General features: G+C 45.8%; 1 long non-coding RNA gene across 4 annotated transcripts in view; it reads right to left on the reverse strand.

Moving 5' to 3' along the window:
- Positions 1 to 18,283, reverse strand: part of LOC110740941 — a 144,980-nt gene that overhangs the window by 45,909 nt on the left and 80,788 nt on the right. The window lies entirely within an intron of this gene.

Genomic DNA, 18,283 nt, shown 5'->3' on the forward strand with positions numbered 1-18,283 from the left:
AACAGTGGCCCCAGCTCCAGCAGTGGCTTGGCAGATTCAGACATCCATGTGAGGTAGCCCTTACAGATTTTCACAGAGGAAGTGGAGATAGTCCTCTCATAACCATCATGACCATGAGGACCAAAATCCTGAAGCCACACAGAGGAAGGTCACTGATATGGTTTCACTATGTCCCCACTCAGATCTCACCTTGAATTGTAATTCCCATAATCCCCATATGTCAAGGGCAGGACCAGGTGGAGGCAACTGAATCACGAGGGTGGTTTCCCCCATGCTATTCTTGCGATAATGAGTGAGTCTCACGAGATCTGATGGTTTTATAAGCTTCTAATATTTCCTCTGCTTACTCTCATTCTCTCTTCTGCCACCTGTGAAGAGGTGCCTTCCACCATGATTGTAACTTTCCTGAGGCCTCCCCAGCCATGCAGAACTGTGAGCCAATTTAAACTCTTTTCTTTATAAATTACCAAGTCTTGGGTGTTTCTTCGTAGCAGGGTGAAAATGGACTAATACAGTCACCAAACTATCAAGTTTTGTGTCTGCCTATTTTTAATATTTTCTAAGGTCATAATTACCACAGAATAATTTCATACAGTAAAATGTACCCTTTTAGATATACAATTTGCTAATTCTCACAAGCTTGTACAGTTGTAAAATAACTCCTACAATCAAGATATAGAACATTTCCATCACCCCAAAAACATCCATTCATACCTCCTTGTATTCAAAAGCTCCCTTCATTCCCAGCCCCTGGCTACCACTAAGCTTCTTTGTAAGTATATGTATATATTTACAAAAATGTATGTGTGTATACACACACACACACACACATATATATGCATACACATACACACACACACACATACACATTTTGTCACTTCTTCCAGAATGTCATATAAATTAAATCAAAACCTATGTAGCCTTTTGACCTGAGTCTGGTTTCTTTCACTTTGATAAGGCATGTGAGATTTATCCACACTACTGCACATGTCAGTAGCATGTTCTTTTTCTTGCTGTACTAGTAGTACACAGTATAGACATACCACCATTTGTCCATTCACCAGTTGATGGACATTTGGATTGTTTCCAATTTTTAATGATTATAAAGGTATTTGTATACAGGTTTTAATATGGACATATGTTGTCACTGGGTAAATATCTAGGAGTGGGACTGCTGGACCATATGGTAAGTATATTTTTAACTTTATAAGAAACAGCCAAACTGTTTTCCAAAGTGGCTAAACCATTTGGCATTCCCACTGTGTCTATTACAGTGGCCTCACTGGCACTCACAGGATCTCCATCTGAGAGTGCTGAAGTTCTATTTCTATTGCTCCAGCACCCAGGAAGTCAGAAATGTCCAGAGATGGAATTTGAAGCCTCTGGGAATAGTGATTTTCCTGTCCCTGTGGTTGTCCTAGGAGGGGCTGGGCAACTGCTAGTCAGGGATGTGATCAAGGACCAGACAGTTTGGCCTTCCAGATCTCTTTCAGATCTGTTTTCTCTGATGCTGTGAACACGAACGTCACCTTAGCTGGCAGTGTAGACCCCACCCTCCCACATTTCTCACCACTTGGCTCACTAGACAAATGTGCATCTCCGTGTTTGACGTCTTTATCAGTTTGACTGATGTGTTTCAGTAAGTTGATATTTTTCATGCAGTCCATTGGACCTCTTAACAGTTTTTGCAAAGAGGTAGTAAATTAATGACCCACCCACATTCTGTTGACCTCTACAGAGCTATAAATATTTTGCTCTAATGCTCTCTGCTTTAGCTTCTCCATCTTGGGATAAGAGCACCCAGCCCCTGGAACACTGCAGAGTACCCCAAGAATAGAAATAACTGAGTAGTGAAGCAGGTGATCATGACCAGGAAGATGGCTTAGACTCTGTCCTCTTTGTGCTGGGTTCTGGAGGCCAACAGGTCTGAATTTGGATTCTAACTGTGTTACTAGCTGTGTGACTCTAAACAAGTCATTTAACCTCTTTGAATCTTGGTAAAGTGGGCATTCTCTGCAAAGGATTAGAATTCATAGAGGTAAAGTACTACTTCTACTACTAGTAGTACTACTCCTACTGGGACTAGCTATTATTTTTGCTTTTACTGCTCCTCACTACTACTACAAGAGACTTTTATCATCTCTGAATAGTGCTGGGAAGCAGCACTAGACATAGAGCTGAGACCAGGATCCAGAGTCCAGGTTAGGGTGAGAAAAGTGACAGGCAGAGCCAGGTAGGGGAAGGTCTGCCATGGTGACCCAGAGGAAGTGACCCAGCAGCCAGTATGGAGAAGACTGGTACTTCATGGTGAAGCGAGTCTGAGATTCCAGACCTGGAACCGTTCCTTATGTTGTCTCTGAGCTCTGGGCCTAGAACACATTTCTAGCTAAAGGATTCACATGTCTGTCTCCCAGGGCATCTCAACTCCTCTCTGCTATTTTGGGACTCTGGGAAAAGACTTACCCTAAAGTCTTTAAGGACACTAGTACCAACAGCACTGAGTAGAAAGGTAACTGAGCAGTTCTGAGATGACTTACTCTTAAAACCCAGAGATAGTGGGCAGATAGGACTGATCCCTGTTAACCAGTCTTTGCCAGATAAATCAGTAACCGTTAATACCCATAGATTTTGTTTTTAAAGAGATTTCTCTAGACCAGGACTTCATCATCTCTGAAAAAATGGAAAAAACAAACTGAGTATGCTCTCACCTTGAGAAGTGTCTATAAACAGTTCTCTAAACAAGCACAGCTAATTTCCCACCTCCCATTTTTGCCCCTGGGTCCTCCCATCTCATCTCTGTCCAGTCACTCTCACCTTTCCTAGGTTTGGGAGACAAAGCAATTCACTCACTCTCCCAACCATGTAGTAGACCAGGATCACGGCTTCCAGCCCAGAACCGTGCCATGAAGGAGCCAAGAGCTGAGTGAGCAATGGATGTCTCTTCTCCCCAGCCCTGACCTGTTCAGGATCTGGGGATGGATGGGAGAGCGAGCATCTGCTCAGAGTGCCTGGAGGACAGCACACCTGACTTGGATCTCAGCCACATTGTGTCCTGGTCATGGAAACTTGGGCAAGTGGTAACTTCTCCTATACTCAGTGTACAGACCATTCATCTATGAAATGAAGGCAGTAACACTCCCTCAAAAGATTATTTTGGGAATTAGAGATTAGACATAAAAAGCACCTGGCACATACTAGGCACTTAATAAACCATAGCCACTTTTATTATTCTTGTCTTCCTTCTTTTTATAAGGACTAGATAAGAAAATCCACTTGAAATTCTAGCACCCATTTCACCAGATTCTCAGGTGTGTACAACTGGGAAGGAGGAGAAGGGTTGGGCTCATGAGCATGGACTCTCCTCTGTTCCTGTGGTCTGGATAGGGGAATAGACAGGTTCTTTGCTTTTCAACTCTATTCTCGGAGGGCAGCCTCAGAGTGATGGACAAGTTAGAATTGAAATCGTTCAAATGTCACTTTTCAGCAACTTAACTTTAAAAACGTCTTTTAAGGGGGAAGTTAAAGCAGGTGGCTGATTTTCCATAATCATTATTAACATTTGGTTATAGACATCATTTCTCTGGCACTCCCAATGTTCCCTCACCCTCCCACACCCACCCCACGCCATGGAGAACCAGGAGTTGGGCTTGAACACCACGTTCTGCCTCCACCTGCAGTTCACAGGTGATACCTGTTTGTGGGACAAACAGAGGAGTCCAGTTTCCAAGGCTGTCAATCTGGAAACCAATCCATTTTCTAAAAAGATTGGAAACGGCGTCTCAACAACTTGCAGTTAGGCATGAAGGCCTTGGCCTCCAGAGAGGCTCTCACATTACAAAACTTGATAGAAACCACTTGCGTGGGGGCTTAGAGAGACAAGGCCCAGGTCACTTTGTTCCTGCTACGGGAATCTGGATGGGAGGCAGAGCTGTCTCCAGATGCAACCTCAGATACCACCCCAGTCAGCAAGCTGGCCAAGCAGCATGGGCTGTTTCTCCCAAACCAGCCACCTCCCTCTGCCCTAACTCTCCACCCCATCTCTGTTTTCAATCACCACATTAAAAATCAAGCTCAGCTCTTTTGCTGGGTTATTTGGAGTTGATCCAGGTGGAATAGCACACTTTGCATGCAAAAGAAGAAAAGATGGTAGAAAGGAGTTAGGCAGAACTCAGGGGACACCATCTCTCTGTGTCTCAGGGTTCTGGGATCAGGTTTATTGAGACCCAGGTCCTCTGAGATCCTCTGATAGCCTCAAAATGGAAGAAAGGTGACAGCAGAAAGGAAAGTGTAGGAGAACACTTGAAAGAGGTCTCAGTCATGGGAGTCACATAAGTGGACAAGCTCTCAGACCATGCAGGAAGACCTTTTAGACCAAACCACCCAACCAAACAAAACTGAAAGAAGCAGGCCAATGGGAGAATTGAGCCCCTCAAATCAGGAATACCCAACGCATGCTCTGCGTCATTCCCGGACACGTGATCTGACAAATTCCTTTTGGTGCTAAGTTGCTTTGAGTTGGGATTCTGTCACTTAGAAACACAAAAGCTCCAGCTATACACTAAGTTATCTGCCCAAAGTCATACCGAGTAAGAAGCACATCAGGCCTGTTAACCAAGGCCTGTCTGATTCAAAGGCATGCTTTTTCCCCTTCTCCATGTGGCCCTCCATGTGCCTCTTTCCAGTGCCAAGTTCATTGGCAACTTCATCAAAGCAGGAGGTAAACTAAAGAATTTTGTTCAATAATGAAATGTGCCAAGAGTTGTTCTATAGGCATTGGGATTAGTGATGAGAAAGACAGCAAAAGACGTGGCTGAGTGGGGAGCAGGTTTGTGAACAGACTGGACTGAAGGAGGAGAGGAAGAAGGTAGAAGAAAGCAGGGACTAAAGCCATGCTCTGTGGCATCAGTTATGGATGTCTCTCCTCCCTAGCACCAGGAGACTTGAGGGTACTACCCCCTGAGAGAGTGCGTCTATTTAATTTTTGCCAGGATAAATTTCCTCAGATTTCTAGCTTGGCAGATATAGTGTATGTATGCCCTTGGACTGACCATGTTCAAGTTCTGTAAGACAAAGGACAGAGCTTAAATTCAAGACCTGGCCTCTCACACTTGGTCCCACTATATAGATGAGGCCATTGGGGCTCAGAGAGGTTAATAGTAATGACTATTTCATGCCTACTTGCCCCTACATATTGAATGAGAGAGCAGACTACACAGAGGTCTATAAAGGTAAGAGCACGGCACAAATGTAAGATGGTATGATTCAAAAAGGCAGAAGCTAAGGTATCTCTTTGGTTGAATCACCTGTTTGCTACACTCTGGGTAGAACTCTGATTGACATACAGCAAATTTCTGTAAATTCCTGTTTGGTGAGGGGTCAGTAATAGTGACAAGTCAAGATGAGCTCATTTCCATTATATAAAGACTCTTTCTACCTCAAGAAAAAAAAAATGCAGGATTCTAAAATACTCATAACACTTAGCCTGTCTGAAGCCTACCTTAAAATTAGGAAAACAGGATATAATCAGAGCCTCCAATAACAGGTTCTCCCCAGAAGGATATCTAGACGGATGGAGGCAAACGGTTAAGATATAGTTTCATTTAGCAAGTCAAGTTTATGAACTTGAAAATATTAAGACCTTTGGGGGTGTATTAGTAAGGGTTTGGGGTGGCAAATAATGGAAATGAACTGAAGGTCATTCTGCTCATTTCTTGCTCAAAAAAGGAATTTAGTGGAACAACATTGGGTAGCCCACAGAACCAACAGGAAGGATGAAGAATCCCACTCTTCAGGGAGAAGAGCCACAGTCATGCCCTAGAAACCTACTTAGGGTGCCATTCCTGCCACCACTTGACCTGAGACACTGCCTCTTCCAGCACTGCATCACTACCATTAGACCCTGGATTCTGGTTGTTGCCACTGGCAGAACTAGTCCTACAACATCCCTGATTCTTTTTGTCAAACCTCTTGAGACTGAAAGCCCTGTAGTGAAGGCATCTAGTACACTTGTTTTAAGTCACATGACTATGACTTTGCCTCCAAGATTACCAGAGAATAGGAGTCTGACCCTTGGAGCTTACTCTGTAGGGTGGAGTGACCTGCTTCCCACCTGGACTCACACAATGGTGAATTCTCCTAGCATAGAAGAGGTTAAGATAACAGGCAGACAACATGGCAACTAGTGTCCCTGCAATGTATCTGGAGGGGAGGGGAGAGGAGGGGAGGGGAGAGGAGAAGAGAGGAGGGGAGGAGAGAGGAGGGGAGGAGAGGGGAGGGGAAGGGAGGGGAAGGGAGGGGAAGGGAGAGGAGGGGAGAGGAGGGGAAGGAAGGGAAGGGAAGGGAAGGGAAGGGAAGGGAAGGGAAGGGAAATATCTGGTTGAGAAAATTCCATCGGACACTGATTGCATAGTCTCATGACTTTTAGAGAAAGAGAGATTTCTTCTTGGCATCTTACTCTGTTCTCTTCAGCAGATGGACGCTGAAGGTTAGAAACCTCCCCACCACCAGCACCCTTTCATCAGGTCCTATTCAACCTTTGGCAGCTTGGAGAGACTCAGTCTGGTCCGCCCCACCCCACCTCCAGTTTCATCTTATCCTATCCTGCTCACCTGCCCTAATCCCTTAAGTTCCTTGCCCCAATCTCTCAGGTTGCTGCCCCATCCTGTTTCTCCCCTCCAGCACACATCCAAAACCCAAATGAAATCTAGAATTTTAACAAGTGTCCAATAATGGAGTCACACAATATGAAGAGCAGGGTAGCGGGAGAGCAGGCTCCACTCTCCTTCCAGCATGGAAACTCCACACCAATACACCTTCCTGTTTTTAACTAGATAGCTCTGCCTACTCTGGTTAACATGCCTAGTAGCCGGAAATCAAATGCCAAAATGCCCCATCCTGAGCCTTGTGCCTGGACCCACCAAAACAAGTCTTTCTGGGCTGACCAGAAGATTCCGGATCTTGGAACAAAAGAGCCTCACAGCTCCAGACTCTGCGTGGTGACTCATTCCTCATGGACAAGTTAAACCTCCCTTTGGGAGAAAGAGCTAAGCTACAGGTATCCCAAGCCCAATTCCAAAAGCCCTCCAGGAACAGAGCTCAGAGGGAGCCAAGGAAAGTGGAGACAGGGTGGCAGGGCTGGGAGGGTGCCAGAGGACAGGAAATGAGCTTCTGCCCTTCAGTTAGTTTCCAGGAGCGATTCCTTCCAGCCAGGCTGAATGGGATGCACACAGCTGCCTCCCTGATGGAGTTTCAATGTTTGTTTCCTCTCCAAAGCTGCAGCTGGAGAGGACAGTCATGCAAAAATGAAAACAGAACTAAGAATCTTTCTTCAACTTTCTTTCAGCCCAGTTGAAATAGAAAATGCAGTCACAAGATAGAAAATAACATATTGGCAATATTTGTAATTCAGCACAGAATTAATCAATAATATTGCTTAAGAAATGTTTGTTTGGTTTTTTACATGTCTAGAATCCTGGGAAGAAAATCTAGTTTAAAGAGAGAGAAAGATAGAGACTTTGAGATTCTGATGGAAATGTCTTCCGGGTACTTTTAAAGTTTAAGTTAATGGTCTTGGTTCTATTTAAAATATGTGTGATTTCCTTATTAAAGAAGAAATATCTGTTTTTTGCAGGAAAAAATCAAAATTCAATTAATGGAAAATCTTTTTAAAAATTCCTCCTCCCATTAGATGTGCATACATTCCAGATTGTTTTCTATACATTAATGCTTTGTTTTCATAAAAATGGAATTCTACATATTTTGTAATCATTTTCCTTTTGATTATATCAATAACATCTAATTGAGGTTGTTATTCTAAATGGATATATAGTGTATCATTATATTGGCATTCCATCATCTAGTCAACAAATCTCTATTACTGAATATTTACTGTGTTTCCGATTTTTGGTATTATAAACAACATTCTAATAGGCGCTCTATCTTGCATATGAATTGCCTGGTCATTTCTTTAGGATATATTCCTCAATGTGAAATTACCATATAATATTTATTAAATATTGATATATATACCAAACTGCCTTCCAGTAGGGTCAGATCAAATTGTACTTCTCTAAACTAAGAATGCCTTTTCTCTGCTTCACTCACTATTATGGGTGTTGTCATTCTTTTCTGTATTTCTTAACTGTATCCAAGTTTACTTGATAACTGTTTTTATTTGCTTTAATAAAAATATCATGAGAATTCTTTTTCTTTTGATTGCATATGTGAGACAAGGTCAAACTTAATCATCATCAGTTAATGGAAAAAAGAGTAGAAAGAGTGGGAAGGAGATAAGGTAGAGTCCACTGAGGCAAGTAAACAAGAATTAGAAGTAACTGTCTAAAAATATCAACATGCCCCAACTCCAGGGAGAAAGGAGGCATTAGAAACTGACTTTGGGTCAATTTCCCATGCTATTGGACCAAGAACTCTTTCAGTGCTACTCCAAATAGTGCAAGGACCTGGGCCGCTGGCTTACACACCTATTTTTAAGTTGGAGGCTTCCAATTCAGGTGCTGTCAGGTGACATGTATATATAACATACAGATGGTATACATTTGAGCAGAATTGGATTTGGTTTGGTCCGCAGAAAACCACCCAAGAAAAATTTTGGAGATTCTCAGAGGGATGAGACTGAGCTTAGCCCTCACCTGGTGTGGGACCCCAAGCCTTTCCACTGATGAGCAACTGTTAACATAACTAGAACTCCCAACTCCAAATATTAGAGATTGGTTGGGGCTGAGGTGAAATAAATGATTACTCTTTTGAAGTGTTCTTCACATGCTGTTGGTTTCCTTTCTTTTATATTTACATGTGTAATCTCTTTTAATTATCACAGCAAACATTTGAGGTAGATTTTATTATTTTTCCCACTCTACAGATGGATGAGCTGGAGCTGAGACCACTACTGCAAAGCCAGAACATGAATCCATGCCCTCTAACTCATGCCCTTTACACTATTACCACCTGGCAGAGTTTGCAGTAACTCAAACTCACTTCTAGTACAGTTGGAGCAGAGGCTCCAACAAGAGCCCAGCAGTGGCCAGATTTCTTCCTGCTTTACCAGATAAGAAAGAAAACAGTAATAGGGTGACGACGATACCCAAATTCACTTTGGGGTTCTGGGCATAAGAGAAGAGTTACATGTGCCTTCCTTCATAGGGTAACAGACTCCAATGCTTACAGGACTTCTGAGAGATGTTAAGAAATCAATCCCCATTAGACAAATTAAATCTAAATAAGTAACACTCACTCTGCATCTTCCTGGAAAAACCCATCCCAGGCCCATATGGCTTCAGGCGAGTTGCTTAGAAATCATGAAGATCATGCAGGGACACAGGATGCAAATGCAAGACACCGATCATTTGGTCTCCTCCTTTCCATGGCAGCTTTCCACCAGGAGGCTATGGGAAGGTCATGGCCACCAGATGTGGCTGAGGACAAGAAAGCTGGTTCCTGGCTGGGCTTTGCCAGAAACCTCCCTCCACCCTGCTGTACCCATGGTGTTCTGACAGCCCTGTGATGCTCACATCCACAGTGGCCTCTCCAGTGCTTCCAGTGGCCCATCTGCCTGGGCAGCAGGAATCGGAGGGGCGTGACATGGAGACACAGACCATCTAGTGCTAAATGTTTGTTAAGGCTGAGTAGAGTCTGGAATGTTGGTTTGAGGGCTGCTGTCTGAAACATCAAAGCAATGAAAAACTTAAACGAATATGCCATTTGAGATGTTCTCCAAGGTGGGTGAGCTCTTACAAGCAAAAACTGGAAGAACTACTCTGGTAGAGAAAATCCCTTTGGACACTGATTCAAGTTCTGGCTGTGCCACAGTGGTGTCATCTCACATACCTCCCCACTAACCCGCTCCCCCCATACTATGTTGAATTTTCTGTCTTTAGCCAAAGCCTCTTTCAGCCTAAATGAGACCTTCTACTGGTGGAACTTCAAAGCACTCCATCTCCCAGCATCCCCCACTTTCTCGAATTTCATTTAAAAGACAGTAAAATACCACCTCTACTCCCACAACGACAAATGCCATGCAATCCATTCTCCAGCCTAGCAGGCCTTTCTCAGGCCGTCTCACACCACACACTCACCCTCCAGCTTCCTGCTGCCTAAGGTGCTTGAATCACTCCGGATCCCTGATTCCGGGGAAGCTTGTCAGATAGCTCCTTTTATCCCACACATTTACACCAACTGCCATCATCATCATGCATTCAAACTCTCATTCCAGGACAGGCATGGACCACAGATGTCCCAAAGCCACATCTGCTAATCCACAGATTCACACATCACATTACAGGAACTCAATTACTTGGTGACTAAAGTCGAGCTCAGAAACCTCCTCTTAATCTTCAGTAGATTCACTCTTCCTCACTCAACTTCCTCATTCCAACAAATTCAGAGACCCTCTACTTTTCTAAGAACTTGTAGGTCCCCCTTAGACCTCCATAACACCTAGGAGAGTTAGATGTCATTACTCCCATTTTATAGAACAATAAATCAAGGTTCAGAAAGATTGAATGATTTGGCCAAGTTCACACATTAGGCTGGAGACTGCCTGCTGGGATTCAAACTCAGATCTGTTGACAATCTATGCTCCATCTAGCAACTATAACACAAAGGATTTACACAAGATTACACAATTGTTCAATAGGGTTAGGAAAATAGAAACAAGAGGAAGGACAGGGCCAGAGGAAGAGAGTAGCAGAGATGAGCTAAGAAGGTAACCTTATTGTCAAGGTAAAGAGTTGAAGTTTTACCTTACAGGCATTTAACCATGCCAGTTTTGTAAGCAGAAAAGCAAAACTAGGGGGAGGAAGAAATAACCTAAGTAGAAAAAATTCTCTAAAAATCATGTGTCAAGGTCCCTGCCTCCAGCAAAGGCTTCCCTTAAGCCATCCAGACAGGGTGGAATGGTTTCTCAGAAATCTAAGCCACTCCATGCCTGTGTGGTATGAAACCCCATGCAAATGCCAATAAGCCTTCGCCAGAGGCTCCCTGACATGGGCTGTCTCTGTATCCAGCTGCCCCAGGACAGCAGGGCTGCAGCAATGGCTTGGTGAGCAGCTCTGGTTTGCAGCACAAAGCTTTGCACTCCCCCTGGACTGTTAGCCCTGACAGTGCATAGCTGTGGTTTCTATGGGAAAGCCCCTGGCTACCCACGCCAGGCCTTAAATGTAGGATGGATCCCACAAAATCTCCCATCTGAACCTGCATTAGGACTCAAATCCTGGGCTGATCCTGGTAGGGCTGGGCCTCCAGGCACAGATTAGCACAGAAACCCCAAGAACTCAAAGCACCTGCAGGCCAGGATCACTATGGCTGGGAAGCCAGCATTCCCAGGTCTCCCTGACCAAGTCAGATCTCTCTTCCCAGAAGCCTTTTCATGGTGAATAGGACACTATGACCAGGAGTCAGGAAACCTGGGTTCTTGTTCTAGGCCAGTCACCAACCAGCTCTGAGGCCTTGAGCAAATCACTAGCCTTTGCCAGGTCTCTATTTTCTCATCTCAGGAATACAGCACCAGCCCTTGCTACTCTGCAGAACTTCTTAGAAGAACATGTAAGAGCATGGATGTGGAAGTCATAGCCAACTTCCTTCTTGGTGGGATACCTGGAGAAGACACAGAGATGGCAGGTCGGTCGATAGATAGATAGATAGATAGATAGATAGATAGATAGATAGATAGATAGATAGATAGATAGATAGATAGACAGACAGATAGATAGAGATAGATAAAACAGATCATCTCCCAGATTTCTGGGAACAGTTCAGATAGCAGATGTTCTTCCTCAGTTTACTCATAAGCATAGTCATTCTTTTAAGGTGGTGTGTCCTAATTTCTTGTGAGATAATAGAGACGATAATACAACCCCAGGGAGATGGATAGAGACTAGAGGAGGGACTGAGGGTGTGCACTTAGCCATCACTACTCTACCTCTGCTGAGCTGTTCCATCTTGGACTAGTTACACAGTTTCTCTGGGCCTCAATGTCATCATCTGTAAAATGAGATTATTAAGAGTTGTACCCACTTGTGGGTACATAGTACCAAGCACATGCTCAGCCCTCTATGAATGGTGGTTGATGATGTCAAAAAGAATTCTGACTTTCAGGCTCTATCTATGTTGCTCTGTCCTTCCATTCCTCCCCATCCCACACATCCAAAGTATATCTTGTAAGTGTGACCCTGGGTGTGCCTTGAAGGGTTTGGTTCTTTCTTTTTCCTATGCCCTCCTCCTGGAAAAGAGCAGATCTGCTGAGGCAACCAGCACTGAAACAGAGCTCGTGCCGACTCCCAACTGCTGGGGATACAAAGGGCTGCTAGGGAGACGGAGCAGGAAGCACAGCCCTGAAGGAGTGCACTGTCTCCCCAGCATCTGACAATGAGCTTCTCAGTGTGGAGCTCTGTGGGGCACAGTTGCCAACTGTCACTCACATCCACTGACACCACTGTCTATGCCATTTGTCAGCATGCAGGATGCCCTCATGTGGTTTGACCTGACTCTCTCAAGTCCTGGGGAACAAGGTTGCAGCTTTTACATGAAAAAAACCAGCTGAATGCACAGTATGCTCAGATTCACAGCTGGAGTTTGCATCAGTCACCTACCACCCTGCAAGGTTCTATTCTTCAATTTGACCAACTAACTTGTAACTGGGGACACAGCCCAAACATGGAACCAGGAAAGGTCAAGGTTACAAGCTACCTTCAAGATCATCTGATCCAATAACTTCATTGTCCTCGTGGGAAAAGCAAATCCCAGCAAGGGGACTTACCAGAGATCATGCAGTTGGCCAGGGAGTGGCTCAAGGATCTAGGAGTAGCAGAGGCATCTCCTCGCCTGGGAGAAAATAGAACCACAAAGAGCAGGAGGTGGGCTGGTGGCAGGGAGTGACACCGGTTGCATCTCAGGGGCTCCGCAAGGGGTGGAATGAGCACTGGACTGAGGGTTAGAAGACCAGGGTCCCCCAGGTGTCTCTGCCTTGAATCAGCTGGGCCCCCGTGAGCGGTCACTTCCCCTCTCTTTGGGTCTCAATTCTCTCTTATAAAATGGAGCATCCCATCCACCTCTCAGAATGGGTTCAAGGAGCAGATGAAAATGTGTTTTGAAAATCCTAAGGCTCTACATATGTACAATCAAATTCTGCCCATCTACATAGCCACTTTTAGCAGTTGTCCCTGAGGCCTGGAAGCAGGCAGAGGGGAGAGTTAGGTAAGGTCTCTGAGCACATCCAAGGCTGGAGGGCTTCCCTCAGCAAAGGGGGCCCAAAGCACCAGGCTAAATCCATGTCATTCAAGCAGCGCTCAGGTTGTGTCTAAGCAGCTTGGATTTTAAAAGATTAGGAGGGCGGCAGGGTGGAAAGAAAAGTTGATGAGGCAGCAAAGTCCTGCCCGCAGTACCACACTGCCCTCTGCAGGGTGTCTGTGAGAAGGCACTTCAGCTGACCTAGGTCAGGTTAATTCCGACTGCCCAGGGTCACAGATCCATTCCTGTGCCTCCACGCACTGCAAGCCCTCTCCAGGTAGAAACAGGGATTTGCGGGGCGGGGCTGCAACCACCCTTGGCAATCTGCTCTGTCTTCAAACAGCGCAGGTCTTTCTCGGTGCCTGGCCTGAATCTTCCTCTTGTCCTGACACCCACAACCTTCCAACCTGCCCTCCGAGGAGCCTGCCTTAGCGTCTCTTGCTTCTGACTCCAAAGCCAAGATTTAGAAGGTTCTAGAAAACAGAACAGCCCTGGCTTCTGCTCACCTCATTGTACCCTCTCTTCTCCCGAATAAGGTGGTGTCTCCATACCCTGGACATATTTTGGTCCTTGGAGAAAGCCCCCACACTGAAGGAGACATGTCCTGCCTGAATCAATGGACAAGCCAGCGTCCTGCAGGTCTGAGTGATGAACTGAAAAGTCTGTGACTTTCACAAACATAAGACTCAGTCTCCACAAATGATCTGGGACTGGGGGGACATCCAGGGCCCAGAGCCTGCCCCCATAGCAACAAGGAATGTCCTCCAAGGCCCTCGTGGCACCAGACCTTCCCCCTTCTCCATCCTCTCCCTGGCTGTGCAGTTCAGAGTGGGGCACTCTGCAGCTGGCTGACCAGCCTCCAGGCGTGGGCTCAGGCTGTGCTCCCTATGTGCCCTGTGCAGACCCGAGGAGCTGCTGCAGCCGGCCTGGCCATGTGACACGGGTGATTCACACACGCAGACGTCCAGACCAGCTTCTCTTTTCTTCCTCTCCCAGGCCATTACAAAAGGCACAGTCTCAGCACAGTGCTGCATTGTTCTCAGGGTCAGCAGAGGCTGGAAGCTGAGGGGAATTAGGAAGACAGGGAGCCGAGCATAGGGTGGTTTTCCATGCAGCGTATGCGCCTCGTGCAGGCCAAGCCCACTTCCTGTCTTGGCTCCAGCTCTGGAGCTCAAGTTTACATCTCCCTCCTTTAGAACCAACTTTGGTTTGGGTTGTTGGCTTCTTTAATTTTCCACTCTCTGCACGTGTGCATTTCTTTGAAAAATATACACGTGCTGTTTCTTTTTTCTTCTCCAACACACATCATTCTTTAGAGACTATAATATAAATTCGGAGTCCAGCAGCCTTTGTCTTTCAGGGCTTGCTTTATCCTTTATCTTCTGCTCTCTACCCTCAACAAGACACTAAGCACAGACAGACAGGTGGATGTGATCAGAGGTACACGTGGGCAAGGCCAGGACTGGGGGGTGCAACATGGGTGAATGGAAGAGAGAGGAGGCTGGTCAGCAATGGTGGCAGGGGGTGGGGGATGAGGAAATTTGGCCAGGACTGGGGCAGTCAAGGATTTGGGAAATTATTCCAATTTTCCTATTCTCTAATTATGAAAATCTTCAACTCTGGGTAGGTGAAAATAATTTCCTGATAAATAAACACTTGGAATCAGAAGAGCTTTTGGCAGGCTGGTGGTCCCATTCTGATCACTTGAGAGGTAGCCCTTCCTCTACAACAGGCCCATGGCCAGCAAGACAATCTGTCCCATGGCTGAGCAGCTCAACTCATTAGAAAGAGCTTTAAGGCCGGGCGCAGTAGCTCACACCTGTAATCCCAGCACTTTGGGAGGCTGAGACAGGCGGATCATGAGGTCAGGAGATTGAGACCATCCTGGCTAACACGGTGAAACCCTGTCTCTACTAAAAGTACAAAAAAAAATTAGCCGGGCCTGGTGGCGGTCACCTGTAGTCCCAGCTACACGGGAGGCTGAGGCAGGAGAAAGGCGTGAACCCGGGGGCGGAGCTTGCAGTGAGCCGAGATCGCGCCACTGCACTCCAGCCTGGGCGACAGAGTGAGACTCCATCTCGAAAAAAAAAAAGAAAGAGCTTTGAATATCGGGTCAAAATCTGTCCCCCAAGTGGTAGGTTGTAAAAATGGCCACCCTTTTTTCACTCCATGCCCTTAACATGTGACTTTGCAGGACCGATCTATGACTTGCTTTGATCAAATGTAATTTCATGCCATTACTGAACTTAGACTTCAAGGGACCTCACATACTTCCGCTCTCTCACTCTGAACCCTGTCGCTGGCATGAGAACAAGATCAGTATAATGTGCTAGAGGATGAACTAACACATGGAGGAGAACTGTCATCCCAGCTTAGGCCTTCCTAAGCTTAGACCAGACAGCCCACAGCCAACGTGATAGCTGACTGCAGATGCATGCATGAACCCCAGCTGAGATCAACCAAGCCTGGCCCGGGTCAGCAGAACCACCCAGCTGAGCCCAGCCCAAATTGCTGGCTCTCAGAATTATAAGCTAAATAAATGTTGTTTTAAGTCAATAAGTTTTGTAGAGTTTTGTTATGCAGAAAACTAAACCAGTGCAGCCCATAATAGCCTTCTACAGCTATACAGAATAATCCCATGATTCCTTGTCCCTGAGGACAGCCCTTTAAATAGTGAAATACTTATCATTGCCTCTGAACACCAGAATGACTCTTGGGGAGGTCATGCTACTAGCTCCTGTTTTAGACGAAAATTACCCACCAAGACATCCTTTGCCATTTCTTTTTCACTTGCTGCCAAACTAGGAGCTGCAAACATCTTGCAGTTGCTGTCAGCATCCTTCTACAACATCTTACCCACTCATCAGGGCACTCTGACAGCCCCATACCCCAATAATCTGATCTTTCCAGCACATTTTATTGAAAATTAAGAGAAATTGTAAGATTGAGATGAGGAGGGCATTAAAGTACAATGAAAGTAGTTAAGTCAATTAGACTTCTTGAAGCCACTTCTGAGCCAAATCTGCCAAAACTGCCAAAAAGCCTCCAAAATAAATGTCCATGGAAGGCTTCACATGGAGCCCCAGCTCCATGGGTCACAGCAGTTGAGGGTGGTCAGGGGCTGCTGCTTCCAGCATTGGCCATGTGAATCCAGAGGCAAATGCGTTGAACTTGGTCTTGGGGCTGATGGGGAAGGTCATCAACCCCACCACAGGAGACAGATCAGACCTATGGCAGCCTCCATTCAGAACCAGATGTGGAGGGAAGTGGTGTGGGAAATGGCTGCCATCTGTGGATTTTCTGGCTGAAGACGACTGCAAAGTTTGCCAGTTTCAAACAAGCCCTTGCAGCTTGGCTTCCTGTTTTTCGTTTGCGCTCCCCGTGTGTCACGGCACAATTATTCTGGGAGACGTGCTCAAAATGGACACGGTCTCCAATTTTCTTGCCCTAATAACAGTGCGGGAAATAGGGGTGAGGGAGGCAGTGAGAGAGGAAAAACCCCAAACCTCAGAAAAGGATGAAAACACTTCTAAACTCAATTTCAAAAATGAGAAAATCAAAATCACCAAATCACAATACACAGCGCTTTACTCATTCAATCCAGTCCCCTTATGGCTGGGCGGGCTAGCGAAGAGAAGACACTTCATGGACATGAGGATTGTGAGTTCTACTTTCATGGGATCAAGAATATTTTGAAATTTTCTTTCCCGAGAGCCTAAAAATCATCCGCTTGGGATGGCAACAAAGTCAAATGGCTGGTGGTAGGGTCCTGAAAGATGCCCTCCACCAGCAATTATTTTTCAACCACATACATGGCCTTGGCCATGGCTCAAAGCAGAACAAAGAAAGGGCAACTCTCTTCCAGCTCTTTTTTTGTCTTCTACTGGACAAATTAATCAGCCCCAGTGCCCAAATCCATTCTTATTCATGGCCATGAAAGAAGTTGGAAGTCTAGAGTATGCATGTTTTAAAGGTCTTTGGAACTGTCTTGCTTTTGAATTTTAGACAAAAAGATTAGGATGTGTTTGTGTGTGTGCCTATGTATATGAGCCTGGATTTATCCAGGCTTTTATCTATGTGCCTGGGTACACACATTTGTGTTTCTGAGAGTGCCAGCTAGTGTGCAAGCATGGGTTTACATAAATAAATATGTCTATAACATGTACACTTGGTACAAATGCCTGTGTGAGCTCATGAATGTGCACACTTGCTGGCCAGCATGTGCATAAAGTTGTGTCTGTGTGTGCATGCACATGAGTGTGTGAATGTCCCACATGTGTTGCACTAACCTGTCTGCAGTCTGTGTTCAACGTGGGGTGGCATGAGTGTGCAAGTGCACACCTGCCTGTGAGAAGGTGTGTCTGTGTGTGCATGTGTCTGTCCGTGCAAGCAGGGCTCCTGGTCTGTCCCCATCTCCATCTTCACCTCCCCCTCCATGAGCCCACAGCAGCCTTTGTTTGCCTCCCTTTGGGATCTGCCAGCTAATGGCAGGAGTTCTTCTCCCAGGGAAACAACACTCCTCCCTGCTCATTTGTGTCTCATCAGAGGGCTAACTGGCCTGGAGGGGCTCCAGGCTCCAACCCGTAAATGGCAGCCCACGATGGCAATGGACGACTTTCTTAATTGCCCGTGATGCTTGCGGGTGCAGTGCAAACACAACGGTAGCTATTAGGCTGCGAGGCCTGAAGCAGGGTTACATTTTGCGCCTGTGTGAATTTAGTGTTCCTGGGAGTTGAGAGGCCAGAGTGGGTTGGAGCCACCGAGAGGCTGTTATTATGGCCTGGCATGAGTCTGCTGTTAGCTTCTTGAGACCCTGAGGCCATTTCACCACACTCCAGAATTGCAGCACCCCTTGAATTTCCAAACCAGGGACCCTGGGCAGCAATCCTCCACCCTACCACCACACATACACACACACACACACACACACACACACACACACAGAGTCATGCTTCTTTCTCTATTCTCTCTGTCTCTGATTTATTTTTCTGTCTCTTTCTCCCCACTCTGGTTTTTCTCTCTCTTCCACTCTTCCCCTCTA

This window comes from Papio anubis, chromosome 10 (genome assembly GCF_008728515.1).
Source record: "Papio anubis isolate 15944 chromosome 10, Panubis1.0, whole genome shotgun sequence".
NCBI lineage: Eukaryota > Metazoa > Chordata > Mammalia > Primates > Cercopithecidae > Papio > Papio anubis.